This window comes from Calliphora vicina, chromosome 2, assembly GCF_958450345.1.
Source record: "Calliphora vicina chromosome 2, idCalVici1.1, whole genome shotgun sequence".
NCBI classification, from domain to species: Eukaryota; Metazoa; Arthropoda; class Insecta; order Diptera; family Calliphoridae; genus Calliphora; species Calliphora vicina.
In genome coordinates this window covers 69,627,535-69,633,534 of record NC_088781.1, presented here as the reverse complement: position 1 = coordinate 69,633,534, position 6,000 = coordinate 69,627,535, and positions in this window count along the sequence as shown.

Genomic DNA, 6,000 nt, shown 5'->3' with positions numbered 1-6,000 from the left:
TTCTTACAAAAACTTTACAAATACACAGCTTTATATTCAAACTTGCATTCAAACATATATTCATGTATTAAATACGTCTTCTGTATGTGTGTAATAGGGAGCCAAACGTTACTGGATTTTTCAATCCTTGGATTTAGGTTTCACATTACAAAAACAATGAAAAGAATTTATTTCGTAAATATATTTAAATAAAACTATACAATAATAAAACAAAAACTAATTTATTGAATTGGAATAATTTGTAAACAGAACGTTAGCTTTACCCCCATTTTCTCAATCTCTGATTATTTTTTATCGTGACCATAAACTGACAGTTTTCATACAAAAAAAATGTTAATCGGAGGTTTATCGTTACGAAAAACGATAACCAGATATTGAGAAAATGGGGGTTAGTGTGTAAACATGTAAAACCAACTTTTTTATACCCTTCATCTTCGTGAGAAGGTTATATATAAGTTTGTCATTCCGTTTGTAATTTCCACAATATAGTTTTGCGACCCTATAAAGTATATACGGAGTCGATTAAGCCATGTCCATGGACGGTAAACTGTTCGAATAATTTAAAATTGCCGTTTTTCAAATAAGAAATAAACCGATTAATTTGTGTCGATTAACCGAAATTCCTCTTTTTTGCACTTTAACATAAGTCTTTGTTTTCAATTTCAATTCAAATACAAATTTTAAATTAAAATAATATTTTCTTTTATTTTTTCTTTGAATTGATAAGTTTTCTTTGTTTTTTTATGTTTTTGTAAACAAAATTCGTGGTTGTATTTTAATTTAAAATTAAAATAGACATTATTCGGTTAATCGAATAATTTTAAATCAACCGATTATTAACCGAATAAATCTAAACCCCGGTTAATTATTTGCTCGATTAACCGATTAAACCAGAAACCCGAATAATTGAATACCCTAATAAATGCCTTTAGTAATAGTGAATTAATAAACTTCTAAAATATTTAAAACAAAGAATTTTAGATCGTTTTCTGTCTCCTGTGAAGAGATAATTCATATTTAATACCAATATGTTCCATAACAACAGTAGCATTTATCTTAACCCTCTAATGCTCAAGCATACCCAAGGCACTCATCGCAAAAATGTCAATAAATGCAAATATAACTGATTTTTCATTTCAAAAACTCATGTAACAGTTGATAAAAAACGCACTTAAAGTATTTTAAAAAGGTTTCAAAGTTTTTGAATTGAAATATCAGTTATATTTGCATTTATTGGCATTTTGCGATGAGTGCCTTGAGGCATGCTTGGGCATTAGAGGGTTAACTAACTATTATTCGTTAGGATCTGAAGCGTGATTAGTATTATAAGTATGCCACATTTTAGCATTCTATGTGTTTTGGGATCTTTGAATTACCCGTGATTTTTTTTCACAAATTCCGGGATTAGGGATTTGTTAATCCCGAAACATCATGGATTTTTGGGATTGACATCCCTAGTCTGTATGTATGTATTTAATATAATACGAGTATCATACAATAGAAAAATTACGTTGGTGTATAAAAATGTGTATGGATTCCTGATTGAAAGTTGCAACTTGCAAGCAACAACATTCTTGTAGTTGACGATTTTTATGGTTTTATTGACTGCTGACGACTATAAAATTACAAGACATTCAGCTGGACAATTAGTTTTCATTTGAGGCTCTGTTACGTTTAGTTGGTCGTCACGAGTATTAAGAATATTGACTAATAACAGTATTTGTACTTGTAATTATGAGTATCTAACAATAGGTATCTGCAATATATAATGGCAATTCATTAAATTACAATGTTAATGATTTCTAGCAAAGAGCAATAAATAATAATTATAATGCAGTATAATATATGGGTGGTAATTAGTAGATTTGCAGCATTTATGTTCTTATAATGTTTACTTATTTAAATTATATTAACACATTAATACTTACATTATTGAAAAGTAAAGACCAATTGACATTGGTTGGTACAAGACTAGGTACACGTGGAAGTAGAACGAACCTAGAGAGTCCAGAATATGTTTGCTAATAACATACTATGTCTACACCTTTTCAAGTTAAAATGAAAAAACAAATTGAAATTCAGAAATCCAAATTAATATTGTGAAAATACAAATTACAAATTAATATTGAGAAAAACCCAATTAACTGATCTTAATTAATATTGAAAATAGTGTTCCAAATAAGTTTTATATATATCGAATTCATGTCACCAATTTTTTTTTATGATCGGTTCATTATCAAACCTATTTGAGCATAATGTTCTCTCATCTGTTCAAAACAATGATGATGATGTTTTCGAAATACAAATGGAGCAAAATTTAAATATTCAAACAATATTGAAAAAAAAAACCCTAAATATTTAAAATATAATGCTGAAAGTCATTTTATGCGGGAATTGGATTTATGTGAAGCAAGTAGAAATTCTTTACTGACGATAAAGACAACATCTGTGGAAAGCTAAATAGTTTTCTCGCTTACTGAAAACTTTGCCACTAAAATAAGAAATCGGGTTACAAATGACTTATTGAATTTGATTGGACCACGGATAAGTTTTGGCTGGAATAGTATGAAATGTATAATTTTTTTTGACACACTCTTTATATTAAAATCAAAATTAAAATTTGTCTCCAAATGTGGCATCGCTATTTCTTATAAAAACAAGGTTTTAAAATTTACAGTTGTTTTTGTTTTATACCAACTGTACTCTTTAATAGCTGTTGACAGTTGGGTAAAGAACGTCAGTTCGGTAATGAACGTCACAGTACGGACTTTTCAAAAAAACTCAGTTTTTGGAACACATTTTCCTCGTTTTAGGAATTTCGATATTTGCAAATAAAAAATTTCAAAAGTTATAATGACATTGATTGAAGGTCATTTGGATCTGCATTATTTCCAAATTCTGATTCAATATCTTTAATCGTTAATTTTTAAAAATTTTTTCAAATTTTCTTTTAAGTCAGTATTAGGGTTCCTAATTTCCCGGACTTTTTTCTTTCCAGGGAGGAAATTAAAAAATCGTTTCATTCCCGGGAATTCCCGGGACTTTTTTAACACTAAATTAAACCAAAATCCACAAAAATGTTTTCGAATAAATTGACTTATAATTTTACCAGGGTTTTAAATGAAGTATAAAATAACTATATTTGGTTGTTGGTCAAGCCTTTATTAGGGTTTCTGATTTAATAGTGGCATTTGATCGGTATTGTCACAGTCTTAGTTTTAATCAGTATGAAATCAATAAATCCATTGTTTAATTAAAAAACATGCGTAGTTAATCTGATTGTAGATAAACAAATATGAACCACTATTATTGTTATTATTTTCTCTAAATATGAATAATATTCATTGAATATCATTAAAAGTTGTAATGTTAGGCATCTTAATAATTCCTTTAAGAGCATAAACTTTAAATTAGATTCATTCTTAATAACCAAATTTTTCTGCTGTGGCTTGAGTTGAGTGAAAAAAAATCGGTTATTTCAATAGTAATACTTCATTGCCAACTGACTATCTGTTGTTAGAACCGAAAAAATCTATGGATATAATAGAATACTTCAATTAGCAACAAATTCGGGCATCGAAACGTATCTGAATATTGTAACTTTTAGAAGAAAACTTATGAAGAAATTCCCGAAAATTCCCGACAAACATTTCCCGAAAATTAACAAAAACATATTCCCGCGTAGGAACCCTAGTCAGTATCTGTTTAAATTCATAAGTTTCACAAGCTTTTTCATTTTCACAAACTTCGCCGTGTGATTAACCTAGTTTTGTAAAGGAATTTGTGTCAATGATTCTGTTACTGTAAATCCATCAGTCCGGCATTGCAGCTTGTATTCTTGAACTTTCTGGGATAAATATCACAATTGTGTGATTTGTTCAGCTTCCTCATGTTAATATACTGTCAAATTAGTTTCTATTAAAAATACTAATGCTTCTTTAGGGGTCAGCATTAACGGCTTTTTGTCATCAGAAGTTAGTGATTCTCCATTTGCAGTTGACCTTGATGAAGCTGATTCCTTTAAAAAAAATTCAAATTATTTTCTTTAGATGAATGAGCTGCAATTGAAGCAGCATAAAGCGTTCTCTTTTTCGAATTTAATCTGGAATTTGCTACCCACTTTAGGTTAGCAAGCGCACAACAATTATTAATTTTCTTTTTAATTATTATCATACAAAATTTATCACAAATTAATTTGACAACAGTGATAGCATTTCGATTATTTTCCAACCAAAATTTAGCAATATCCGCATTTTTGATTTCTATGAAATCTAAAATCGTAAATGTAGTAGAAGTTTGCAGTTAGGGGCACTTAAATTTTTAAACACATCAATACCATTCTTTACATATAAAAAGTTTACGGAATACTCCCCGATATACAAAGTACTACTCCAAGGAACACAAAAACGATCACTAAAACTACATCAAAAAGACGACACACTTTAACCAACAAATTATATACATATGTACTATAAAAACATTTGTACGATTTTTTTTTTTCAAAAAATCTAAATTTACATACCATTTTGATTATTTTCCATTTTATAAATTTTCTATCATAGAGAAAACACATAGAACGGAAACTCTCCTGTCAAAGACCTAACTCAGTTGGCAAAAACCTAAGTGGTGAGAATGTATTAGTAAAAAAACTACCCAGCGGCGAAAAGAAGTAGTAAGCAGGCCTTCTGAAAGGCCTTATTTAGCAGACACAAGGACTTATTGCCCCATTCCATACTCATACATTTTTTTCACACGATGTCCTAGCCAGCCAAGGCCTTCTGCTTTACCTTCTTTAACAGGCCTGATAGTAGGCCTTCTTCAACAGGCCTGGTAGCAGGCCTTCTTCACAGGCTTGTTTTGAGGCCTTTTGTAAATAAATTTTGTTAAATAAAGTGTATCTTTGATTAAGCCTAAACTATGACTAAAATTTGATAACTTACCCGGCCTAATTATTTATTTTAATTTTTTATAATAAAAACCAATAATAACCAAGTAAAAAATGCGAACAACCGCCTTGTCCAAGAATTTAAGCAAAACATATATGTAAAAACAAAAACAACACTCGTATGTGTAACTTTTTTGAGTAATTTTTTTGTTTGACTTTTTTCGAGTTTCCGCTCTATGTTCTCTATTATTTCTATACTTTTTATTTATCACAAGTTTGTTTTTCCTTACTACTTACTTAAGTGTGAAATGTATGAAAACAAAACAAACAAAAAAGCTTCAACTTTAACAGCTTTACGTTAAATTATGAGTTGTACCGTGAAATAACTCCCAATGAAATAATTCCCATCAAAAATTAAATAATTCCCAAAGTTGAAAAATTAAATAACTACAAAAGGGTAAAATGAAATTACTCCCAATAATCGGCGGTTTCATAATTTTAAAAATATTACTCCCAAAAAATCGAAATAACTCCCAATGAAATAAATCCCAATCCGAAGCAATTTATTTATGTAATCTAAAATAAGGAACTTCAGAAGTGCAATTATTCTTCGCTTAAGTTTTACTCCTCTGGGATGTGTCAAAAACTGGCTTCACTCAGAAAATTTGATTTGCATTGTCGGCCTTCGGCCTGGCGCTAAGTTTTTCTCCTCTGGGGTGTATCAAAAACTGGCTTCGCTCTGAAAAGTTTTTTGCATTGCCGCCCTTCGGCCAAATGGAATTGAATATAATACTTGTTTATATAGCCCTATATCTTATTTAAATAAATACGTACAAAGTTATTTTACTATCTCACGGTAAATAACGTCACTTTTAAAAAAAAACTCAGTTTTTGGAACACATTTTCCTCCTTTTATGAATTTTGGTATTAAAAATAAAAACTCTCAAAAATTATAATGCCACTGATTTAAGAACATTTGGATCTACATTATTTCCAAATTTTATTATAATATCTTTAACCGTTAAAAATGTACATTAATTAAAATTTTATATTTTTGTTGATGGAAAGTCCCTATATTATAATATTTTAGTTTCTAAAGTAAATGACGCACAGTG